Raw genomic sequence first — 27,623 nt, forward strand, 5'->3', positions numbered from 1 at the left:
ACAAGCAAAATTGATGAGAAGTTGATAATCGTGAATATCCGCAGTTTCTGGAAATACGTTTTTAAAAAAACCCTTTCAAATAGAGATAAGAGAGAGATATAGAGAAGCAACGTTGTTGGTTGTTTACAACATAAGAATGCTATAAAGATTTATATGCATCCAGCACTGGCCATTATAATACACTTTGGGTATTATACAATTGGGTTTATCATACAATTGCTAATTCTATAAGGCGTGTATTGTTCATTTAAGGTGGTACTACTGTCACCCCTGGCCAATTTTGTGTCTATTTTTGCATTTTTCTCAAAAACTATAGAGCATTGGTGACAAGTAAGATATGTATATTGTAGGGGCAAGGACTACAACTACTGAACTGAAAATTCAGCAACTAAAGACAAGTAATTGATCAAATATTGGTTTCCCCTCATTTTTGACTGTAACTCCACAACTGTTGTCTGTGTTGAAATAAAATTTCCAGTGCTGTAGTTGTAGTCCTTGCCCTTATAATATACATATCTTACTTCTCACCAATGCGCTATAATTTGTGAGAAAAAATACAAAAATAGGCACACAATTGGGCAGGGGTGTAGTACCCCCTACAATGTTTATTCTGAAATCATTTCAAAGACAGACAACTGTTAAAGTTAACTTTAAACTGCTTATTCTTACTCTTTCTTGTAATTTTGAGAGTAAAACTACAATAGACGGTGGATCGTACCGCTTGTAAGAAAACTTTGTCAATGCACGGTTAAGACATTATTACTATCAATAATAACTATGGTCCAGTAACAAAGATAACAACCAGTAATCTCTGCAGCCCTTTTGATTCGGACCAACGTTACTATATAATATAACAGGTGGATCTCGTGCATTTGGTGTAAGATTTGTAATTGTTTTAGCTATAAATAACGATACTAAATATTGCATGCATTAATAGTTTCCGACGTACGTTGTTTCTTGTTTTTAATAGCTCAGTGATTGGTTCGTGATGTAATTTGCATATACATCTCACGCATATTATACAGAGTTGACCCACTTGCTTTGATGCTAAGACTAGAGCATGAAGAGTCAACAGCACCTTCCATCATTATTGTTTTGAAGGTTTCACAAATATATTAAACAGGCTTTTATATTCTGCTAAAATGGATTTGATTAAAGAACACGTTCGGACGTTCTATCTGATCTGAAGTTGATCATTTGTTGATAAGCCGTTTATATCAATTAGAAAATTACTTGCTCACTGAATACTAATTTGTCGTACACGTATAATAATGCGGCTCACACAGAGATCCGCGTTTTCCCTTCATCTTGTTGTCAGATATTTATTTACTCCCGATAAGAATCAGAACATGTTAATTTTTATTTCCAAAAAGCCTCTTCAAATTTCAACTTTCTATCACTGATGTGTCTTTATCGATACCAGTTGCTGGGAACTGGCGATACTCTTTAGCCAATGAATTGATGTGTTGTTTCTTTCCAAACTTGAAGTAGCGCATAACTTAACGATCAAACGCGTTTGATAACATCTGAATCAGTCTCTACTAGTGATTGAATTCATCTTGATGAAGTAATTCATCATTGAAGTAGGCTTCTACAAGTCCAGTAATTTAAACTCTAAAAAGCGCTAGTGCATATTCTTCTTTATGTTTTCGACTATAATTTCTGACATCGATGACCAATATCCAGCTGTTCTTTCCTCATTTGAAATGTAATCAACCACAGCAGACTCTACATGTGTCTATAGTGCAGACTTCATCAGAAATATACACACGAGTAAATGGTGTAACGTATGTAAGGAGGTATATGGAGTGCAAAGCTCTTAAACATTTCGTGATTTTGAGATCGTTATGAAGCGTAATACTAGCTTGAAATTGTGAACAGCAGAATTATAGGTTTGAATGACAGTACTATCTGTGTAACATGTCAGACTAGTTATCCTTTGCAAATTAAATGTAAAATATACATTGAAAGGTGTTACTTAAACAAAACCTCCATCTCCTAGATTTAATAGCGAAGAACATCTTAAAAGCGCGAGGAAATCTGCAATTTAAAAGTTAATAATAGTCAAATATAAGGTTAATTTTTCTTCACTAACTGTAACAATGTTTTTTACTCTTGACACCAAATCTTTGTTTCTGGTCCGAGATGGATTCATTTTGTTTTTTCTCAGGTGGAGCATTTTATTTTGCTCAGATGGCGAGACAATTTGTTTCCAAAAAACTACCAAGCCACCCTTGATATATAATGGTGCGTCCCTTACCATGCTTCGATGGGTTCAATGTATCTTTGAGATACACCATGGGACATATATTGAAATGGATGTGCTTTGTAGCTAAGAAATGGTCTCATTTTCTGCCTCCCTGTGAAATAAAAATGATTGAAAATTAGGACATCAAGAGAATCCAGATGCACAAGTACTGGAATATTAGAAATAACATCTTGCTCCATTCGAAATGTCAAATTTTGTTTGAAATTGGGAAGAATAGGAGCTTTTCAGACATTTAAATAGTGCATTAAAGCATTATTTAGATCGATATATTGAAGAATAATAGTGACATGACGTTCTCATCCAATCCATTGACAAGATTCCTTGAGGTTGCTCTTTATTGTGAAGTAGTGCTCATCACTTGGCCTTTTGTTTTGATTTTATATTAATTATTCTAAATTGCTTTTGTAAATTTCACGTGAGCCATTTGTGTTGGGCGTTCGTAATTTGATAAGCAAAAGCAATATTTAACAAAAATAACACATAGAATGAAACATTTATATTTATGTGTGTGCAAACATGCCTTGCTTGCTTAAAGGATCCGGAATGAGCGTTTTGAGCGTTTCGACAGTATTTTTTGTGGGACATGAGAGCACATCAGACATATCGAATTGCATTCTGAATACGAAGAATGTCTTCCTGATATCAAATAATTTTCATTTTTTGAAATTCACAAATTTTATGACAAATTGTTTTGGTGTTTTGGGGAAAAAATCCATATCTTCAATACGAAAGGTCAAAATTCAAAATTATCAATTGATCGTCGGCTTTTCATCCTAGCTACAAACACTTTAAGTACAAATCATCAGATTTATAAAATTTACTTCGAGTATTGCTGAATATCAAAAATATCAATATTTAATCATTTGCCATAAAATGTGTATTACATTGCGAATTTCAAAAAATCAACATTATTTGATATCAGAAGGACATTCTTCGTATTCAGAATGCAATTCGATATGTCTGATGTGCTCTAATGTCCCACAATAAATACTGTCCAAACGTTCATACCCCATCCCTTAAAGTACTTAGTTACTTACTTACTTGTAACTAATCGGCACTTTCCAACGCCATACGTTCACGTAACATGAAAATTTTTCGATAGGCACAAGTAATAAATAAAATAACACTTTTTTCACACAAATATACAGTTTATCGCAATCTTGTAACGTTTTAACGTAGCTTTCCTTACGTTACCTCCAAACCTGTCACACGTATGGGTATCTTTACATACTAATCAAGCAAGTTATCCTGTCAAAACAGTATTCTGTTGCAATGGTCATGGCGCAATACGGGGGTATACGATCCACCAACAAAACCGACACGTAAGCCCGATGAAATCAAAAACAATATTAACTACTGAGATGAGAAACTAAACTATATTAACGAATCCATAATATAAGTTAATCATAATATAGCCTCTCCTATGAAAAATACATTAATTCAATAGAACCGTTCATTTTATAGATGACCAATGGCGCGATGAGTAGGTTGGCTCCGCAGTATATGACACCCATTAGTGGGATTAGTTATTTAATATTTACCAATCTCTTGCTACTTTAAAAAGATGTTATCATGTCATGCAGCAATGAATACATATAAAGTGATTATTGGTCAATATGCTAGGCATTAATGCTAGGCATTGTGATGTTTGAACGCAGATCAAATATTAATAAGTGAATAACTATGCCATTTGGTAGTCGAAATTTATATTGAAGAACAGAAAACAAAGCTTGATTAAAACCACTGAAATTATCAGACAGTACTCATGAGCCAATAGCACCGACATCTGAATGAAAATGTCATGTAAATTTCAGTACGCATATATCCTTTAAATAATTTTGATTAGTTTCGGGATATTTTTAGCTATACCGTCTGCATCGACATCGGCATGAAATAGGATAAAATCAACTCGACTGATTTTAGTGTGCATGTAGTAGGAAAATGACAACGTAAAAAAGCGCCAAACCAGCTTGACGCGCAGTGGGTGGAGTAATTTGACCAAACCCACACAACTCCAAGTGGAAATCCAACCAGCCGTGACACGTCACTTCTCCTATATAACTGAGAGCACGTAAATGAGAACGATTTCAGTTGAAAAGTGCAAATATTAGCAGACAATCGTAACACAAAAGCGCGGGAACTTATTTTTTTATTTTACGTTTAAAGGTGGTCGGTTGGATTTATACAGCCTGCTATTACAGGTAAGACAGTTAGTGAGAATTGTTTGTGTGTTTGTTTGTTAAAACGATCACTTTGTGAGGAGACACACTTGGATCCTGATGGGACCAGTCCCAAATGAAATACTCAAGCCAAGGTGCTAAAAGGTGATTAACAACGATGTGATCCATGTAGCTTTGTTTTTGTTTTCAAGTGCTTTTACTTTCAAGGTAAATAAGCTATGTTTGGTAGTGAAAGCTGGGTTGGTTCGTCCAGTGTGCTATTGTTATTTACACTTCTTTTAAGTTTTTGTGGTCTGTAAAATATTACATGTCTGGAGGTTATTGATATAGTCATAGTGTTTTGGACATATTGATCGAGGTTTTGAAAATCACGACTTTTTAAAAGGACGTCTTTGTAATAATGCTGTTGTATTTCTTTCTAAATATCAAAAGCCGCTTTTTATTCTTATACATGTAGTGTGCAGGTTTACATTTGAAATTGGAAGATGCCTTCCCCTAAATAACAGCTAATAACAGTATTGCGAACCTTCAGCATCCATGGTTCGATGTAGAGAGTCTTTCCTATTCAGAGGAAATATTGCAACACCTTATTGCCTTTTAACAATAACCAATGACACTAGCACGTAATTCCAGTCAAGCACCAATCTTTAATCCTATTGTTGAAGAGGATAATAAGCTTATACTTATGTATAGCATTAGTAAAAAGCTTAAGTCTTTGTTTGCTTTGGCTAAATCCTGTTCAAGTGGTGGGCTAACCAACAATTGACAATGAGAGGACTTTCCTGAACCTCGTTCAGTTGGGGATGATTTGAAGTGACCGCCAGTTATGACCATTTGATATTTAATACCAGCAATGTGGAAAAAAAAGAAAAAGTGCCAAAATAATGTACCCTTTTACGGAAGGAGCAAAGTTTAACGAGTTATAACTCCGCTTCTGCAGTACGAATGTCAGCGGCGAATGTCAGGTTATTATTTCCCAGTCTCTAAAAAATTGCAGGCAGAGGTGGGAATTGATCTCGGTACCTCCCGGTTAAAATGCACTGTGCAAAACCACTAAGCCAACTAAATATCTGTTGTGAGATGCTTGACATTAATCTTTGATATTGCTTATTGGAACAAATCGCGGAATTAAATTAGTAATAAAAGAAGTATATAGATTCTTATTTAGCGATCAAATTGGATAAAAGGGGAAATATTTGTCCCTGCTCTAAAGAAAATACTTAGTATAGGTTAGAAAATTATCAAATAAATTAAAATTAAAAATTGAGATTTTATATTTATTTCTTTCACGAGGCGGCATTATCACAGACAAACACTGTATAAGCTAAAAACTCGACCAACATCACTACATGCTGTCATAGCTCAATGGTAGAGCATCAGACTGCTAATGTCAATATCGTTGGTTCGAGTCCTCCTGCCAGCAATGGTTATATTTATTATTTTAATGCTACGCTACAATTTGTTCAATTTTTTCGTTTATTTATTTATTTACTTATTTATTTATTTATTTATTTATTTATTTATTTATTTATTTATTTATTTATTTATTTATTTATTTATTTATTTATTTATTTATTTATTTATTTTGTTTATTTATGTAAATAATTTGATATATTTGAAAGAGGTATTTGAGCAATTGAAATTTTGATTTTATAATCCTATGGGGTCATTTTGAGCCCCCACCCCTCCCAAATTGCCAAACGCACAACACCTATGATTTTGCATCATACATGTCATCATCATAAAAAAACCATTCTATGTATACCTGACGCCGGCAACTAGACTACTATACAAAAAAATAGTATCACATCTTTCCTGCTCCATCAATATATTATAATACTTGCAAATAGATCATAGTTTACTAATCTAATCCTGTAATATAGACCTGTTATATCACCTGTAATATAGGTGAGCATTGTTTATGGTTTGTTATTGCAGAGATTAGTGTCCGATCTCTGTACTGTAATGTAAATGAAGCATATTGATATGCAGGAAGAATCGACCAGGGCGCTATCTATTAGGGAAAGATAAACACTATTCAAAATATCAATAGACAAGAAGAAAGGGATGTAGAGATTTGTAATTGAGTCATGCATGATTTAACAGAAGGTTCTTTCCAAAACCCAAACGTAATGATGAGTGCAATTGATGAGTATATCAGTCCATTTGCTTGCTTTCCACTGTCAGATTTTGCGAATATAATAAAACTTTTCAGGATCCAGGTTCCGTCAAATAGATCGAAAAGGTTTTTTAGTTTACGACAATGCATTAAACTTTGGTTATGGATTGCGTTCTAGGATATTTCAATAATATTTTAAAGCACATTTCAACGGTGCGTTACCTTTAAATATCTTGCTTATATTGATATTGTACCTAACAATTTCACTATATTCTGCATAAATACACCTATGAGTATATATCCTACCATAATTTTGGGACTTCTATACGAATATATTTGTTTTGTGGAAGGACATTTTGGAGAATGATGCATAGAACACAGTACCAGTTTACTCGGCTTGAGAATATTTACAACTTTAATATTATGTTAGACCATCCGCTAGAACATTATAGAAAGATATTTCTGTTTCTATTCTAACAAGAATAATGGGCTTTAAATTGTAGTTGAAATCCACACACCCTATGGAAGACATGATGGTAATCAGGGGGTAAATATTTCAAATAAAGATACCCATTTTGGAAAGCCTATTGAAAATGCATACTTCATGCGTGGAAGATTAATGTCATTTCTTCCATAGCGGATGAATGGATTTCAACTGGAATAGCCCCGTTAATACCTACTATCTCACTAATTTTTGTTTTGGAGTGGTTTGTCGCTGTTGGTATAGCCATGGTCATGTTTCTACCAAACTTGAAAGATTCGCGAATGCCTCAATAATTTTCCAGTTGTTTTTTGATTATTGGAATAAAAAGATGTTAAGGGCTGGGGTATGAACGTTTGGGCAGTATTTATTGTGGGACATTAGTGCACATCAGACATATCGAATTGCATTCTGAATACGAAGAATGTCCTTCTGATATCAAATAATTTTGATTTTTGAAATTCGCAATGTAATACACATTTTATGGCAAATGATTAAAATTGATATTTTGATATTTAACAGTACTCAAGTAAATTTTATAAATCTGATGATTTATACTTAAAGTGTATGTAGGTGGGATGAAAAGCCGACGATCAATTGAAAAATTTGACCTTTTTGAATTGAAGATATGGATTTTTATAAAAAAACACCAAAAAAAAAAGGTCTTTTTGGGAAAAAAATCCACATCTTCAATATGAAAGGTCAAAATTTTCAATTGATCGTCGGCTTTTCCTCCCAGCTACATACACTTTAAGAATATATCATTAGATTTATAAAATTTACTTCGAGGACTATTATATATAAAAATGTGAAATTTTAATAATTTTTCATAAAATTTGTATTATATCGTGAATTTCAAAAAATGAAAATTATTTGATATCAGAAAGACATTCTTCGTATTCAGAATGCAATTCGATATGTCTGATGTGCTCTCATGTGCTCTCATGTCCCACAAAAATACTGTCGAAACGCTCATTCCAGATCCCTTAATAAAGATATTAATATCTCGTACATAAAGAAGTTTCAGTATCAGGAATTAGTTCGAAATTGATAAGAAATTATTATCTAACATGCAAAATTTGTGTGGATTTCATGATCGTGGAATATCTGAAAACACATTTGGCCGATCTTGGTCGTCTTTTGTCAACTTTGTTTGTTGTTTTCTACGTAATCAGGCTATTAACATTATGCATACAATACTGGCCATTATAATACACTTTGAATATACATGTATTATATGCCCATTGTTAAATCTTTGCGTGTATTATGAGAAGGCATCAAGACTGCTGTAAACGTACCTTGAGCAAGTAGTGTTTACTGTTATTCACAGATCAGTTAAGCATCTTCATTAAGTGAGACATATCTTAAGTACAAAATAATGACCCGTTACCACTTAGAACATTCGTGCTCGTTTCAATGCATGTATAAGTAGCTCACGTGATACTGTCTTTATGTTAAATACTATTTTCGCAACATTACGAATAAGGGAACCAACTTTTACTACTGCCTACGATCTTGTATTACAAATCAAAACAGTTTATTTTAAACGATATTCTCTACGCATTTTACTTTATTCAGTTGTCGGTTATTTCACGGAACACACAAGATCATGTTTTATATGTATAGTCTTTTGGTCCTAGCATTTAACAGCGTTAATTTAACTATTGTTTCAAAGACAACAATGAGTAAGAAAATAGTACATTAAAGTGGGAATGCCGATTTCAAATCAACATGCAGTATTCACTTTGCGTGAATGACTTTGACCCTACTCCAATCACCCGTCTGATATGAGAGCACCATGGAATACATTGTGAATAATAATTACATGGTTTAATCCTCTTTTGGGCTCACACAAAATCCAAACAAAAATAATTTTTCAGCCCTGATATTTCACAGTGTTCATGAGAAAAATACGCGCTTTCCACTGATATAAACATCTTCACTTCGATCATCCTTCAATTTGAGCTGTTTTTGTCTTAATCCGTAAGTAATCAGAATCAAGCTGTAGTATATGATGATTATTAATCCTGTTATATTTATTAACTGAAGTCGTGTCCACACGTAGGATGAAAAGTTGAGGTGTTGAAAAATTCGAAAGGTAACTCGTAGAGTTGCTGACCGAAAAAAAGTGGCCACACGTTTATGGCAAGCTAAGCGGCTCAGAACGTGGGACTAGCTACGCGCAGCTTCTTTCTCGTTACGTGCAGCTTATTAACCAATCAGATTCGCGGTTTTAAACACGTGGAGCTGATGTAAACATCCTCTCTCACAAAATAATATTACGTTGTTAATTTTTGTAAATGAAAATATCTGTAGTATATCAGCAAAAAATGGTATAGGTGCTATTAAAGTAATATCTGAACAGAATGATGATTGTTCTATATTTAGGGGCTATCATTTTCTTCGGAAGGGATCCCAAATATAGGGGTCATACTTTTTGGAAAGAAAAATAAGGGGAGGGGGGTCATAAATTGATAATGACAAAATGTAGGAGTCACAAGATGACTACAGATAGTGTGTTTATTGTAATCAAAAAGACTGATTTCAATACAATTTTAGCCTGTCTAGGGGGTAAGGTGTATCGGTGGTGGGAGTCGGGGGTCATAACATTTTGATGCCGAAATAGTGAGGGCCGCAATTTATTGACGCCGACTTTTTGTAAATTTAGGAACCCCCCCGTTCTGAAAAAAATGATGACCCATTTTACTCTCTCCATATTTACACAGTGGCATGTGATATCGCTTTCCCTGCAATATCTTTACACAGCGCTTTACATCAGTAGTAGTTGTTGTTTGACCTTCATATCCCCTGCACCGCTAATACAGCCCGAGTATAAAGTTACTTGCTATTATATTAAACCAACACGGTGTAAACTTGGAAACACTAAATAAATATGCTTTGTGTCATTTTAGCCAGGCATTAGCAACATGTTCTCTTGACACGTGCTGTGATTTGGCCTCCTTTACCCGTTCGTTATCTATGCTAATTCCGTAAATTAATTACAAGATAATAATTGTGAAAGAGGATACCTATACTACGCGCAGCTAACGACCCAACCACGTGATTAAATTTGACTATTTTGATTGGTCAAACAGCTGCTCGTAACGAGAAAGAAGCTACGCGTAGCTGTTCCACGCTTTTGGCCCCCTTGGCTTGCCATACACGTTCAGTATCGAGCTTGGGGTGTCGGAGCCTCAGGGGTACAACACCTTAGCACGGCTTTATTTATTTTGGTTTAACACCTGTAATTCTTACGATTCACAATACGATGCGCCGCCAGCGGTTGCTCTTGCCAGTACAAGAATTGTAAGAATACTTCGAGCATGCAAGGTTGATCCATATTTGGTATTCATAAATACTATAGTCCAGTTATAAAGATAACACACAGAAATCCCAGGCTGCAGACCCTTTAATTCCGGCGAACGTTACTATAATATCACGACTGGGTCTCGTGCATTAAAACTAATGTAAAACAGTTTCCGACGTACTCTTTACATTGTTTTTAATAGCTCAGTGATAAATGGTTTTGTGATGTAATTTGCATACGCATAATGTCGCATATCATATACCGAATTGACCCACTTTTAATGCTAAGAGCTTGAAGAGGCAACAATTCCTATCTTTCGTTATTGTTTTGAATGCGTAACAAATGTTGAACAGGGTTTAATAATTTACTAAAATGGATTTGATTAAAGAACACGTTCGGACGTTCTATCTGATCTGAAGTTGATCATTTGTTGATAAGCCGTTTATATCAATTAGAAAATTACTTGGTCAATGAATACTAATTTGACTCACGCGTATAATAATGCATGTCACACAATCCCACGTTTTGCGTTCACCTTATTGGCAGATATTTATTTATTTACTCCTGATAAGAATCAGAATATCTTTCATTTCCAAACTGCCTCGTCAAATTTCAATTTCGATCACTGCTAAGGGGCTGTGCAATAATTATGAGGGGGATGTCCAAACTGCTCGCCAAAATCGCTTGCCCCCCCCCTCAGCCCGCCAAAAATCGATTTCCCCCTTCTCGGCCTGCCAAAAATCTTTGCCCCCTCTTTGCATATGCCAATTTTTGGGATCCCAATTTGCAAATGTTATGGTCTAGATACATGTTGTGAGTGCATCGAGCAGAAAAGTTTCCATATTTAAGCGTTCCCGTAATGTTTTCCTAAGCCTTTTTAGAACGTTTAATTTAAAAGGTGCCCTATGAATGTGTGCCAAAAATTTCTTGCCCCCTCAAATTTAACCTTCCCACCAGGGCTCATAATTATTGCACAGTCCCTAAGTCTTTATCACTAAGTTTATAGCCCAGTCGCTAGGAATTGCCGACTTTTTAAAGCCAATGAATTGAAGCGTTCTTTCCGACCTTGAAGTAGTGTAGGATTTATCTATCAAACGCGTTAGATCCCATCTGGATTGCTCTCTTCTAGCGATTGAATTCACCTTGATGAACTAATTCATCAATGAAGTAGGCTTCTACAAGTCTAATAAATTGACCCAAAAAGGCGCGAGTGTATATTCTTCTTTATGTTTTCTACTATAATTTCTGACATGGATGACCGATATCGAGGGGTTCTTTCCTGATTTGAATTGTAATCAAAGACGGTTTTTTTGCTTTTGCAAGCCGCTCCACACCTGTATATATATTGCAGACATTAATCAGAAAAAATATATTCGCGTAGACGGTGTAACTTATGTAAGGAGTATATGGAGTGCATAGCTCTTGTGCATTTTATAATTTCGAGATCCTAGCTTGAAATTGTGAACAGCAGAGTTATAGGTTTGAATGATAGTGTAATCTTTATAACATGCCAGACTACTGCTGCTTATTTTTTTCTAAAATTAAGCATAAAATATAAATGAAAATGACTTGCTTAAACAAAACCCGTTAAAAATTGTAAAGATCAAAGCATTAGTACCAATTTGGTTCACTATCATCTGGACTTAATAGCGTAGAACATCTGAAAATGGTTCATCTAAGAATGTAGCAAGTTGTGAATAAATGGTTGAACCGTTTGTTTGCACTATCTTGATGCTACGTACTTTGAATAAACCTGTGTACATACAGTGCCTATATGGCAATTAAAAAAACAAACACAACCAGGTGTAAATTGTCTTTTGGAAAATGGCTCACAATTGGTCAATGTAATTTCTTGGCTATTTATATTATTGCACTAACACATCATTGTCCAGAAAATACAAACGTATTCTTTTGTGACAACTATATTAGTGCACTAACAAGTAGTTGACCCGAAAATACATGGTGTAATTTGTATAAAGAGCAAAGAAATTGTCTTCTAACAATTACGAGCCATTTACCAATAGACTAACTTTGACACATATGGCCATTTAATGGCAATATTATATCATATAAGCACTGCATGTACACAAGCTTCATCAAAGTTCGTAACATCAAGAGAGTGCAACAATCTGTTCGACCATTTGTTCACAACTACATTAACCGTTGCACTAATACCAATAACACTCTAATACATAGCGAATTATTTTGCAATGTTTTTTGAAATAGACATTAGATATTATGATAAAATTGACCTATATGGTAGATCGCTTGGTACAGTGTTATACAAACTATTTATGTACATAAATCTCTTTAGGGCCTAGATATTATAAGTTCACAAAACATAAAACAATTAGTAAAACTCTAAAATGATGAAATGTTGCTTCATGCGCGATGTGAAACAAACCGTACTCTCTTAAATGAAAATATTGAATTTTCAATCTTTAAGTCTATAGTGAGTACACAATCGAAAAAAGAGATTTAACCAATCTTTTTTTTTCGATTATGCACTCAACACAGACTTATAGATTGAAAGGAAATCACATCATTTAAGAGAGTACCTCGCTTTGATGGGTTCAATGTATCTTAAGATACGCCATGGGACATATTGAAATGGGTGTGCTTTGTATCTTAGAAATAATTATATTATCGGCCTCCCACTGGGTGAAACAAAAATGATTGAAAATTAGGACATCAAGAGAATCCATGAGTACAATTACTGGAATATTAGAAATAACATCTTACCCCATTCAAAATGTCAAATTTTGTTTGAAATTGGAAGAATAGAAGCTTTTCCGACATTAAAACATGAGAGTTCATTAAAGCATTATTTAGATCGATATATTGAAGAAATCTCATGGCCTCTTGTTTTGATTTCATATTAAAATATTATAAAATTTGGTTGTGTTATTCAATTTCATTTTTTGTTGCGCTTTTGTACGAGCGTAATTTGATAAATAATAATTCTTTTCTAAATAGTAGAATACAAAATCAAAACCTTACTTTTGCGTCCACCTGCAATAATTTAATTATGTCTGCTATAAATTTTCGACACGCACGTGAAATAGATAAAATAACAAATTTTTGTTTTTTTGTGGGTTTTGTTTGTATAGAAGGAACTTTTTGACACATTTTACACACACTCGCTGTGATCTTTATCAACAGCGAGTTATAGCGGAATATAGAGTTTATGGTAATCTCTAACGTTTTACGCGTATGTATTAGAGAGTTTGCGGAATGAAGTTACTGGAACTTTAACGGCAACTTCAAAAATATTGATTGGATTTCTTGCTCAAATTCACTTCAACGCGAACGTCAGATTGGTTTCTGTACCAACAGCGTCTTGTTGCTTAAACTCGGGACATGTGTATCAATGTGCGTTCAAAAGAAGGGCATGTGTAAGAGCTTGTTACCAACTACATCCAAATGTCTCTCTTTTGTTTAGTCAAATGGTTATTAGTCCCACTTCAAGACAAAAGACTCTACCTTAAGAGCTTCGTTTGAGTAAACATGAATGAACTCGCGATACCACTCAACATGGATTATGTCGGGACCCAGCGTTAATCTCCTTATCATATTATTTTGATTTCCAATAATTGGTCTATTAACTAGATAATACATAAGTGGTAATTATGTAGTCTATGAGGAAATAGGCAAACTATTGTTCTAAAGTATGACGTATTTCATCATAATTTACGGCACACTATAGATTCTCGCGTTAACTTTAACTTCAAGCGGCTTTAATGGCAGAGTGGTTTTGAATACATAATCCTCTATAATCCTCTAGACGTTAAAGTTAAAGTTAAACTAACTTCATTCCGCAAGGTCTCTATTCTTACGTTAACTCAAAGCCTGTTACACGTATCTTTTTGGAATTACTTTACATGATAATCAAGCAAGTTATCCTGTCAAAATAGTATTATGTTGCAATGGACATGGCGCAATACACAGATATATGATCATCAACAATGCCAGCACGTAAGCACGGTCAAATGAAAAACAATACAACTTATTTAAGATGAGGAACTAACGACTATAATATAGACGTAGAGCCGGGGGTCCCAATATCTCGATAAAGGGATGGTAGTCCGTACAACCATCCCCCATTTTCCCACTTTATGTGAGGTTATGACTGAATGAACCTCGTATTTGGCCATTTTAGCCAAAATGGTGTCAATTGTTGCGCTCTCCCATTTGCACTATATTTCATCATTTTAGATTCATTATGGTGAAATATCTCGCGCGCATTTGTACCATAAATTAATTTACCACGTTGAAAAAAGGTGCTGGATTCACCTTAGGAACGCACCATTAGACTTCAAGGGGGTGGTTAGGAAGTTCCCCACTATCACTAAAAAACTCCACTTAAAGGCTTAATGTACGATATAAAATTGTAAATTCATACGTAGTGGTATAATTTAAATTAGAAGAATTTTTTGACTTCAACACTACTTAAAATTTGATCGCTTACCGGGAGCGCTTTCACAGTACCAACTGCGTCCTCAGCCGGATGTTATGGCTCTGATGGTTTATGGCTTGTTGACAACCTTCGATGACGTCACACTATTAGAAGATGACGTCAAAGGTGTTGTCCTCGTCCCCCTGGTGGTCTTGGGTATGAGTAGGTTGTCCCAAACTGGATCTAAATCCAGTCCAGCGTCTCTGTTCAAGTTGGGTCCTTTTTTCCTGATGTGTATGGCTTCTAGGACCCTTCTGGAAAATTCTTTGGGTTCTTTTTCCAGCACATTTACGTTTCCCAGTCTATTTGATGGGTGTTTTTGCTCCTGGAAATATGCTCATGTACAGCAGATTTGGAACCGGCAGCCTTTGATTTATGTTCAGATAGCCGTTTTTCCAACTTTCTACCTGTTTCACCAATGTACATAGCATCACAGTCTGAACAGGAGATTTCGTAGACGGTCCCTGACTGTTTTAATTTGTCTACTTTATCTTTCGGTGACACAAGTGTTTGCCGGAGTGTGCGGTATGGTTTAAAGGCTGTGGGAACACCTGCTGTTTTGAATGCTCGGCAAAGCTGCTCCGAAGTTCCTTCCAAGTAGGGTAAAGTTATTGTGAACCCCCTGGAATCTTCACTATCCGGTTCATCCTGTGAAGCTGATTTTTCACGCTTCTCCTGGGCTCTGAAAAAGGTCCAGTCGCGATAACCGCAGTTTCGGAGCGCTCCTTTTACGTGTTCAATTTCCTCAGCTCTATCCTCCGGATCCGTAAACAATTTCACTCCTATAAAGCAATGTCTTGATCACACTTAATTTGTGCTCCAGTGGGTGGTGGGAAGCGAAACTAATTTACCACGTTGAAAAAAGGTGCTGGATTCAATGTACGATCTTTTTTAATTTTTAGATTTTTCTTTTTTTCTTCCAAAATGATAATATGCAATCATTATGAAAGTTCCCAATACATTTGAACGCGAAAAACATTGGGAATTTGCAAAGAAACAACATCATAAACTTCACCTCTATCACTCGAAACATCTCGCACTATTTGGATTAGGACAGCGAGTGCGGCCTCAGAGTTAGTCTCCTACGCGGCCAGTTTGGTTGTAGGAGACTACGGTTTGCGATCGTGGGCGACATAAAATCATAATCTAAAAAATTATGATTTTATGTCGGACCAACAGAAAATCATCCCGTTTTACTACGAATAGGGGGAATTTGACAGTTTGCTCATAGATTTAAGTTAGAACATGTGTAAGTATTACAAATATGCCAAAAAATCGGGTTTGAAAAAAATAAAGGTAAATTCTGAAAAAAATCGTACATTAAGGCTTTAACTGTACAAAAAATGCATGAACAATTTTAAACATAACTCTTTGTAATATCTAGTGTAAAAAAATCTTGCCGCCTTTGGCGACGAAAAAAAAACTTCGTCCCTTACTATATTTATTTTCAAACAAATCCTCGAATGACCAAAGGAAATCTATGCCACCAGACTAATACATGTATATTAAAAAGTCAACAATAGTAGATAATTATAGTACAGTCTACCCTACGAAAAATACATGAATTCAATAATAGGACCCTTCATTTCACAGATGGTCAATTGCGCGATGACGCCCATTAGCGTGATTAGTTATTTGATTTCTGAGTTCCTCACGCTGCTTTAAAAAGATGATATCAAATACGTTAGGTAGTAATAAATACTTACAAAAATATTATTTTCCAATATGAAAAACTGTGCATTTAGTACTCTTTGTATGCAGAATCAAATAATTATTAATAAGTCAGTATATGCCATTTGCTAGACGAAAATTTAGGAAGCCAATGTTATTATCGGAAAATGTCACGGTTATTTCAATACAGATTCCAAAATTGTATCATCTTGATAATAATTGTTATACTTTTCGGGACGTCGGCACAGAATAGGATAAAATCACCTCGACTGATTTTAGTGTGTATGTAGTAGGAAAATGACAACGTAAAATAGCGCCAAACCAGCTTGACGCGCAGTGGGTGGAGTAATTTGACCAAACCCAACCCACACTACTCCAAGCTGAAATCTAACCAGCCGTGACACGTCACTTCTCCTATATGTGACCGTACAGCACGAATGAGCCGTAAATGTCCTCAATTGTATTCTGAGTTACAGTGTAAAATGGGCATGAAGGTCATATTCATATATTTCAATTTGGTGCTACGTGTATCTCATTAAATGAGGTACACGTAGCACCAAATTGAGGTACCTATGAATACGACCTTCATGCCCATTTTACACTGTAACTCAGAATACAATTGAGGATATTTACGGCTCATTCGTGCTGTACGGTCACATATAACCATCTGTGATATAACTGAGAGCACGTAAATGAGAACGATTTCAGATGAAAAGTGCAAATATTAGCAGACGATAGTAACACAAAAGCGCGGGAAATTATTTTTTAATTTTAAGTTCAAAGGTGGTCGGTTGGATTTATACAGCCTGCTATTACAGGTAAGACAGGTAGTGAGATTTGTTTGTCTGTTTGTTTGTTAAAACGATCGCTTTGGGAGGAGACACACATGGGTCCTGATGGGACCAGCCTCAAAGAAAATGCTCAAGCAAGGGCGCTAAAAGGTGATTAACAACTATGTGGTCCACGTAGCGTTGTTTTTGTGTTTCAGAATGCTTTTACTTTAATGGTAAGGGACGCACCATTTGATACTCAGGGGGGTAGAAAGTTGGGGTCGGCGAAGTTTTTTTTAAATTTCATGCATTTATACACAGTTAGGTGGGGAAAGTTTTTTTTTTTTTGTTGGTGGGGAAAGTTTTTTTTTTGCTCATGTAGTGGGTGAAGTTTTTTTCTTCCAAAAGCTTCCTACCCCACCCTGCGAATCTAATGGTGCGTCCCTAAAATAAGCTATGTTTATTAGTGAAAAGCTGGGTTGGTTCGTCCAGTGTGCTATTGTATTTACGCCTTTTGTGGTCTGTAAAATGTTATATTTCTGGAGGTTATTGATTATAGTGTTTTGGATATCGTGATCGAGGTTTTGACTCGGCTGATGTTATTATACTTGATGGAAACAATTTTGATGAAAATCACGACTTTTTAAAAGAACGTCTTTGTAATAATGCTATTTGGTATGTATTTCTTTCTAAATATCAAAATCCGCTTTTTATTCTTATAGTGTGAATGTTTATGAGTGCAGTAATTGAAAAAGTTAATTTTAAACAATATTCTTACAGCATTTTTCTGTTTTCAGTTGTCGGTTATTCCACAGCACACACAAGTTTTATTTGTATAGTCTTTTGTTCTTAGCATTTAACAGCGTTAATTTAATTGTTTCAAAGACGACTATGAGTAAGAAAATAGTACATTAAAGTAGGATTGCCGATTTCATATTAACATGCTGTATTCACTTTGCGTGAATGACTTTGACCCTTCTCCCATCACCCGTCTGATATGAGAGCACCGTGGAATACATTGTGAATAATAATTACATGGGTTAATCCTCTTTTGACACATTTGGGCTCATACAAAATCAAACAAATAATTTTTCAACCCTGATATTTCACAGTGTTCAAGAGAAAAATACGCGTTTTCCACTGACATAAACATCTTCACTTCCACCATCCTTTAATTTGAGACGTTTTTGTCTTAATTCAGAATAATCAGAGTCAAGGTGTAGTATATGATGATTATTAATCTTGTTGTATTTATTAATTAAAGTCGTGTCCACACGATGGAAGAAAAGTTAAGGTGTTGAAAAATTCGAAAGGTAACTCAAAGTGTTGCTGACTGAAAAAAATCAAGTGGCCACACTTGGGTGTGTCGAGCTTGGGGTGTCGGATCCTCAAGGGTACACAACACCTTAGCACGGCTTAATTTATTTTGGTTTAATACCTGCCATTCTCGCGATTCACAATACGATACGCCACCAGTGGTTGCTCTTGCCAGTCCAATTTTGTAACCCGGAGGGTCGACATCGCCGTTCTGGCTACCAATGGAATTTCACCCGAGTATGATAATAATAATGATAATAATAAGGACTCCCTGTGATAGGAAATGGATCTACTGCTATTACATATGGCTATTTTAGTGTTCTGTCGTATATAACATCATTATATCGACATTAAAACACAAAATAACATATGTTCCTGTGTTGTATTCATATTACGCGGTCTTTGGATGTCGACTTTTTCCCATGATTTAGTACGTATGTTGGCCTCTCTATAGCAACCGCGTGAGGCACATCGTGTTGTGAATTAACCGACTTGCCGGTACACCAATGAACTCACAACAGGTCATATTTGTTAGTATTATGATCCGTTCATTTAACAGTGTTTATTTTCAAAATCGTTTAAAAGAAGACCGTGGATTTGGAAAGCGTACATGGACTTCAACTGCTTATTCTTATTATGAAGCTCTTCCCTACATTATGAGAGTAAAACTACAATAGGCAGGGATTTGTAAGAATACTTCGAGCATGCAAGGTTGATCCATATTTAGTATTCATAAATACTATAGTCCAGTTATTAAGATAACACCCATAAATCCCTGCAGGCTCATTGATTCGGACTAACGTTACTATAATATCACGACTGGGTCTCGTGCATTAAAACTGATGTATTAACAGTTTCCGATGTATTCTTTACCTTGTTTTTAATAGCTCAGTGATAAATGGTTTTGTGATGTAATTTGCATACGTATATCATACCGAATTGACCCACTTTTAATGCTAAGAGCTTGAAGAGGCAACAATTGCCGTCTTTCGTTATTGTTTTGAATGCGTCACAAATTTTGAACAGGCTTTTATATTCTGCTAAAATGGATTTGATTAAAGAACTGATCTGAAGTTGATCATTTGTAGATAAGCCGTTTATATCAATTAGAAAATTACTTGGTCACTGAATACTAATTTGACATATATAATATTGCGTCTCACACAGACCCACGTTTTGCCTTCCCTTGTTGGCAGATATTTATACACTCCTGATAAGAATCAGAATATGTTTCATTTCCAAACTGCCTCTTCAAATTTCAATTTCTACCACTGCTAAGGGGCTGAGGTAGGAGTTTCCAAACTACTCGCCAAAATTCGATTGCCCCCTTTCTGTTGAGAGCGCAGCGAGCAGAAATTTCCATATTTAAGTTTTGGACATAAAATCTACAAGTCTGTTTGGCTAATTCTTTTTAGAGCGTTTTATTTAAAAGGCTCCCCATGAATGTATGCCAAAAATCACTTGCCTACCTCTTGCCTGCTAAAAAGTGCTTGCCCCGTTACGGCAAGACAAAAAAGTATTGCCCCATCTTACCCTCCAACCAGGGCTCATAATTATTGCACAGCCCCTAAGTCTTTATCACTAAGTTCAGGGGCGTAACCAGACCTGACCTTCCGGGGGGGGCAAGATAGAAAAATGTCCCAAGTTTTGACCAAAAGTTGTATTATTTATGTGCGCATCGCGCAGGGGCTTGGCGCGAAGTTATAAACGGGTGGGGTCCAGGGGCCCGCCTTAGGGCCCCTGGTGGGGTCCAGGGGCACCGCCCCGGCGGGGGGTCAGGGGCGGAGCCCCCACAAAAGCTCATGGTTTTTGGCATATTAGAAGCTAAAAATCCAGTGTTCAGAGTACAAAATTTTACAATGAAATTAGTATTGATCTTCTTCCCTCTTTCTTTCCCTTTTCTCTTCTCCCTTCCCCTGTTTTCTTCCCTCTTTTCTTCTTTCGCCTTTCTCTTCTTCCCTCTTTTTCTCCTTTTTCTCTTCTCCTTCCCTTTTTCTTCCCTCTTTTCTCTCCTTCCCCTTTTCCCCTTTCCCAGTTTTTTGTGTCCGGGGGGCAACGTGCCCCGGCCCCCCTGGTTACGCCACTGCTATATAGCCTAGTCGCTACAATTGCCGACTTGTTAAAGCCAATGAATTGAAGCGTTCTTTCCGACCTTGAAGTAGAGCAGAATGTAACGATCAAACCCGTTTAGATGCCGTCTGGATCGCTCTATTCTAGCGATTGAATTCACCTTGATGAAGTAATTCATCATAGAAGTAGGCTTCTACAAGTCTAATCAATTGACCCAAAAAGGCGCGAGTGTATATTCTTCTTTATGTTTTCAGCTATAAATTCTGACATGGATGACCAATATCGAGGGGTTCTTTCCTGATTTGAATTGTAATCAAAGACGGTTTTTGCTTTTGCAAGCCGCTCCACACGTGTATATAGTGCAGACTTTAATCAGAAAAAATATATACGCGTAGACGGTGTAACTTATGTAAGGAGTATATGGAGTGCATAGCTCTTGCACATTTCATAATTTTGAGATCCTAGCTTGAAATTGTGAACAGCAGAGTTATAGGTTTTAATTATAGCATAATCTTTATAACATGTCAGACTACTGCTGCTTTTTTGTCTCTAAAATTAAGCATAAAATATAACTGAAAAGGAGCATTAGTACCAATTTGGTTGCCTATCTTCTAGACTTCTTTTGAGAATACTTTATAGAACCATTATAAGAAGAGCTCTGTTACAGTATAGAGGACAAAAAGGCAATTTATTTATAAAGGTGTTCAAAGCAAAGTCACAGATGGGTATTCTCCTGAAAAACTTATATAAATATTCATGCAACATACCTGATATGGGCTCCTTTTGTCTGGGGTAAATTTTACTTCCAAATAGAGAGCTCCTTCCTATGTAAATGCTAACATATGGAGTTTTTACGCTAGGCATTTTCAGTTTATGCTATAAATTCCAATTATGTCAAGGGCGCACATGTGCGCCATTATGCGAATCTTTACGGTATCTCATTGAAAAGATCCATGTAAACCAATTATTATAATGTACTTGTGTTTTTGCCAAATTGCATGGAAACATTTTGCTAGGTTTGACATCTAACTTAAAGTAGAATAACAATAAAAATACGTCTGCTTTTATTATAATCGCGCGAGTGAAGCTGTCGAATTATGAACCATACATACTTACGCTAGCAATCAAGTTGTGAATAAATGGTAGAACCGTTTGCAGTGTACTTCGGTTATATCTATCAATGCGCTTTTATAAGTGCGCACGTGGCACATGGGCACGACGTACCAAGACCAGCAAGCGTGACCAAATCCTCATGCAATGATCACTATACAGAAAGGGGTAGGAACTCTGTAGATAAACATCATCAAATTTAAGTATTAATTGAATTGCAAAATGATTACACATTTTGCAATTCCCAATTTGTAATATGTTATCAAAAACAACATTTTGAAAGTATTTGACGACGGAAAAAAATATTCAACGACGGAAACGTTTACAATATAATCACAAAGTTGAACGAAATAGACAATTTTGCTGCACAGCAGTCTCATGTTGTTCCGCCTTTGCATTCAAATGTATACTGTCTATAAGCTGTTATGGCAGCGCGGAGGTGGGCACGTGCGCATTTATAAAAGTGCATTTATATTACCGAAGCACACTGGTTTGTTGCACTGTCTTGATGCTACGTACTTTGAATAAAACTGTGTATATGCAGTGCCTATATGGCAATATAAATCCAATAAAACAACCATAGGTGTCAATTGTCTTTTGGAAAAGGGCTCGTAATTGGTAACAGTAATTTCTTGGCTATTTATATTACACGTACACATAATTGTCTAGAAAATACAAACGCATACTTTCGGGACAACTATGTATTAGTGCACTAACAAATAGTTGTCCCGAAAATACATGGTGTAATATGTATAAAGAGCGCTTTACCAAAAGACTACTTTTGACACATATGGCCATTTAATGGCAATATTATATCATATAAGCCCTGCATGTACACAAGCTTAAAGTTCGTAGCATCAAGAGAGTGCAACAATCTGTTCGACCATTTGTTCACAACTACATTAACCGTTGCACTTATACCAATAACACTCTAATACATAGCGAATTATTTTGCAATGTTTTATGAAATAGACATTAGATATTATGATACAATTGACCTATATAATGGTTGATCGCTTGGTACAGTGTTATACAAACTATTTATGTACATTAATCTCTTTAGGGCCTAGATGTTATTAGACTACCGTAGAAACCCGTCTATAAGGAATAGAAGCGACTGTGATGATAGCATATTTCACGCTAGCGCCCTCCACAATATTATATCATTATGGAATTTGAGCAAATCATTTACCGACACAAGCAGGTATACAATGTATTATTTTATCTTTATTTCGCATCTCACGAGCATAGCTCACTTGGCAAGGCATAAGACTTTGGTTCTTTAGATCGGAAGATGGTGAGTTCGAGCCTCATCACGGTCACACAAACTTTTATAAACAAAATATTGTTCAAACTTTTCATTTATATTTTCTTGCATTTTCTAAAGACTCCTTTCGTGATCATTTTTTTTTTTCATATTTAGTTTAATTTATTCTATTGTTTTTCTTTAGATGTTTCTTTTCTTTGTCTTTTTTTCTTGTTTAATTTTATGTTTCCTTTATTTTTCTTTGATTCATATAATATTGGCAGGATAAGGAGAGGAGGAACTAAAGACCCATTCAGTGATTTGCTCATCCGGACGATCGTAAAAATCATCAAAATTCACCTTTGTCATTGTCATAGATGTGGTAACATAGCCTGCTAGTGGTTCAGCAGAAAACCGTGTGACACATAATATACATTTGGCTACATTTTATTATACGATAAATACGAATTTATTAAACATGGTAACAAATATTCTCTAGCAGATCGGTTATACGATGGAACTGGTAGGCATAGGCCTATTATAAATTCGGGATATTAAATATCTTCCTGACGAGACAGATCTGCGCATGTGGTCAAAGACGATTCCTTACTAGCCACAGACCGTCCGCTGTCAATTAGTTGAATCGCTATGGCTGTTGGTCGGACCTCTCATCTCTCCACATCGATTGTGACCTATCCCCGACATTGCCCTTATGAACTCACATCCTCCTGTTTTATTCCAATACGCTGGCGAAGTTACGTAATAATCGGATTAACTACCATAGCAATAGGTGAAAACAATTTTTGAATATACCGCGTTATACACTGATACGTTCAGACGGTACCTCTTCATTGAACCATATCATGCTGCACCTGTAAGATCTTTGAAAAGACCAGTATTGTATTCAATCTATGATTGCAGACATACACAGTACAGGTGATGAGTGTAACCTGCTTGTAGCGCAGCGCGATATGTTCAAAATTGTTTTCACCTATTGCTATGGTAATTAATCCGATTAATTACGCAACTTCACCAGCGTATAATGGCCGAATAAATTCTGACCATCACTTGGCTTGTTGGATTCGTCTATACTACAATTCGCTGTCGAAGTGACGTAATAATCGCAATAACTACCATCAAGCAGATTGCACTAATCACCCGCGTATGTCACCAAACATAGATTGAATACCACTCTTTTCATAAATACTAATCTTACATGGCGAGTGATTAGCATTTCTTTGACAACTATGGTTTAATGCATAGGTGCCACGTGAACGATGAAGTGCAGGGCTATATATTCGAAATTGTATTCATCAATTGCTATGGTAGTTAATCCGATTAATTACGTCACATCGACAGCGAATAGCCTATAGTATGGGTTCAAGTGGAACAAAAAATAGTGTATGTCCATTGCTAGCTATGGTAATTAATCATGTTAGTGTTTACATCACTACTTCGGTGAAGACAAGAGAAGTGTGCCTTATCTACCAACGCCTGTGATATAACAGGTGCAAGCGAAACAAAATTGAGTGACCAGAATAGTTTCCTTTGTCAGATGAATTGATTGAAGTTTTTGAAGACACTCTATTCTTGATGGGACAATAGATTCAAATATGGAATAATTATTATTCCTCATCTATTTTTTTTTTATTGAAAAAACTGCAATTGTGGCAACAGAACAATATTTATTTTGATTTCATTTCAAGTAGAAACAAAATCGTGCTTAAGCCAAAAACGCACCCTACCTCAAGAATTGGGATGGCACAAAGGTGCAACATAGGTTTTATTGCAAAGACGAGGACAGACAAGTAGTTACAACACATCTGTCTAACCGTGGGTTTCGCTATTATTTAGAATAAATGCTTTTACTAGTTTCTATAAAACCACAAAATTACTATAAAAAAAATTATAAAAAAACGCACCTAAAATTAAAAGTAGAAAGGTAGATTTGAAGAAAGATAAAAAGAACATGTCAAAAGTTAAAATTAAACGAGAATGAAAAAACGGAACCGGTGCCCGGACCATGCTCTCTTCAGCATGTCTTCAGTTCCAAAGTCTGACGCTCTATCAATTGAGCTATACGATCCTGATATACGAAACAGTCGTTATTATGTCAATACAATTGATTGGTGTTACAACATACTTAGATGGAATGCATAGCCACCCAGTGCCAGTATATATTTGCTCAAACTCCAAATACAACAAGCAACCAATTTTATTGAGGGCGTTTCTTAGGTATATCCTTGTAGACGGGGTTTTACGGTATGCCATAGTCGATTTTTTGATAAATATAAATGTTATTAATCATGATGAACGCATTCAGTTGAACTCGAAATTATACTGATATTTATTACATCAAAATACTAGTATAAAATGGTTATGAAAAAGTTTATATAATTATATTTGTGACAGTAAAAGTAAAGTATACGTAGGATTATATTATTGAATGCAACATATCATAATGGCATAATTATAATGGCACTTCAATACTGAACAATTCTAATTATAGAATCTGCCAGTTTATTATCCGAGTTAAATATCGACTATGGACTTTCACTTTTAAGCAGAACTTTACCCCGGGACTTCGTTCTCTGAAACACACTGTCAATCATACTTGTTTATCAATCAACTCTAACCACAAGACTAAGCATGGTGGTACAATACGCGCTAGATGCGTACGTTCATCCACCAACTTTCGCGCCAGCACAAAAGCGCCGCATTCCCTAGATAGTTGTGTACCATGTATAGTTAATGGTACCAGTATGTGTCGGGAGGATTTAAACAATAACGAGATCTGGGCGACCAATCACAAGCCAGATTGACTTTAAGATGCATTACATCATGACCAATTTTAGTTAGGCCAGAAATTGGCCTAACTCTCCATAGAGTCCCATGTTAAAAATGTTAACCGCAATCCAAAGTCAGTAGTCCACTAAACAAGTGGACTACGGAGAAGTCTAAGATGTTATAAGTTCACAAAACATAAAACAATTAGTAAAACACTAAAATGATGAAATGTTGCTTCATGCGCGATGTGAAACAACCGTACTCTCTTAAATAAAAATATCGAATTTTCAATCTTTAAGTCTATAGTGAGTACACAATCGAAAAAAGAGATTGAATATTCTTTTTTTTCGATTATGCACTCAACACAGACTTATAGATTGAAAGGAAATCATGATTTAAGAGAGTACCTCGCTTCGATGGGTTCAATGTATCTTTAAGATGTGCCATGGGACATATTGAAATGGGTGTGCTTTGTATCTTAGAAATAATTATATTGTCGGCCTCCCTCTGGGTGAAACAAAAATGATTGAAAATTAGGACATCAAGAGAATCCATGAGTACAATTACTGGAATATTAGAAATAACATCTTACCCCATTCAAAATGTCAAATTTTGTTTGAAATTGGAAGAATAGAATCTTTTCCAACATTAAAACATGACAGTACATTAAAGCATTATATAGATCGATATATTGAAGAAATCTCTTGGCCTCTTGTTTTGATTTCATATTAAAATATTATAAATTTGATTGTGTTATTCAATTTCATTTTTTGTTGCGCTTTTGTACGAGCGTAATTTGATAAACAATAATTCTTTACTAAATAAACACCTCAAAAGAAATAAGTCCCCCTCTGAACATGTCGTCATAACATCGTAAGGTTTCGTTTTGTACCAACAAAACTAACTTTGAAATAATCATATGACTGTTTACTAAGTGCTGTGTGAAAATGAGAGATTTCCATGACTTCATGGCTGAATGAGCCTAAATTGAAGACAAAAAGTGCCCTTTCCAAAAGTCACAAAGTAGGCCTATGCTTGTTAACTGCAAGGCGTATTGGGACAAGGAATGGAACTGACCATCTTACAACTCACTGTGCTGAACTCTGCACCAAGGGATTTGCATGGCTGAATGATCAAGAATCGATACACATTACAGTAAATGTTCACTTGGTGAGGATTTTAAACTGCACTCAAACACATGGGGTTTTCCATTAGTAACAAGCCATGAATCAACTTTTGTGACAAGCATAGGCCTACTTTGTGACTTTTGAAAAGGGCAGTTTTACTTACTTACTTACTTACTTACTTACTTACTTACTTACTTACTTACTTACTTAATATGTTGTTAATTGTGTGATATATGTGTAGGTGTGAAGGGGTGGTTAAGTATGTGTATCAATAGAAAGGATTCGAGTTTCGTTCGTCGACGTGGTATTTCACGCCAACCTATATAACCAATTGGACACTATTAAATCACATTCAATTGACGTCACACGCTCACGTAACGCGTCCACCTGCAATAATTTAATCATGTCTGCTATAAATTTTCGACACGCACATGTAATAGATAAAATAATAAATTTTTAGTTTTGTTTTTTGTGGGTTTTGTTTATATAACAGGCACTTTTTGACATATTTTACACAATATAGTGTATCATCACACTCGCTGTGGTCTTTATCAACAGCGAGTTATAGCGGAATATGCAGTTTATGGTAATCTCTAACGTTTTACGCGTATGTATCCTTACGTTAACTCAAAGCCTGTTACACGTATCTTTTTGGAATTACTTTACATGATAATCAAGCAAGTTATCCTGTCAAAATAGTATTATGTTGCAAT

General features: G+C 35.5%; 1 protein-coding gene across 3 annotated transcripts in view; it reads left to right on the plus strand.

Moving 5' to 3' along the window:
* Positions 1 to 27,623, plus strand: part of LOC140170285 (uncharacterized) — an 81,780-nt gene that overhangs the window by 9,231 nt on the left and 44,926 nt on the right. The window contains exon 1 of one of the 3 annotated variants that reach the window (XM_072193653.1): positions 4,268 to 4,470. The exons of 1 other annotated variant lie outside the window; for it this stretch is intronic. The gene's annotated coding sequence lies outside the window, so the exon portion shown is untranslated. Of the gene's footprint in view, positions 1 to 4,267; positions 4,471 to 17,277; positions 17,302 to 27,623 lie in introns of those variants that run through there. One more of the 3 variants, XM_072193654.1, reaches the window with a different exon arrangement.

Source organism: Amphiura filiformis, chromosome 14, assembly GCF_039555335.1.
Source record: "Amphiura filiformis chromosome 14, Afil_fr2py, whole genome shotgun sequence".
NCBI lineage: Eukaryota > Metazoa > Echinodermata > Ophiuroidea > Amphilepidida > Amphiuridae > Amphiura > Amphiura filiformis.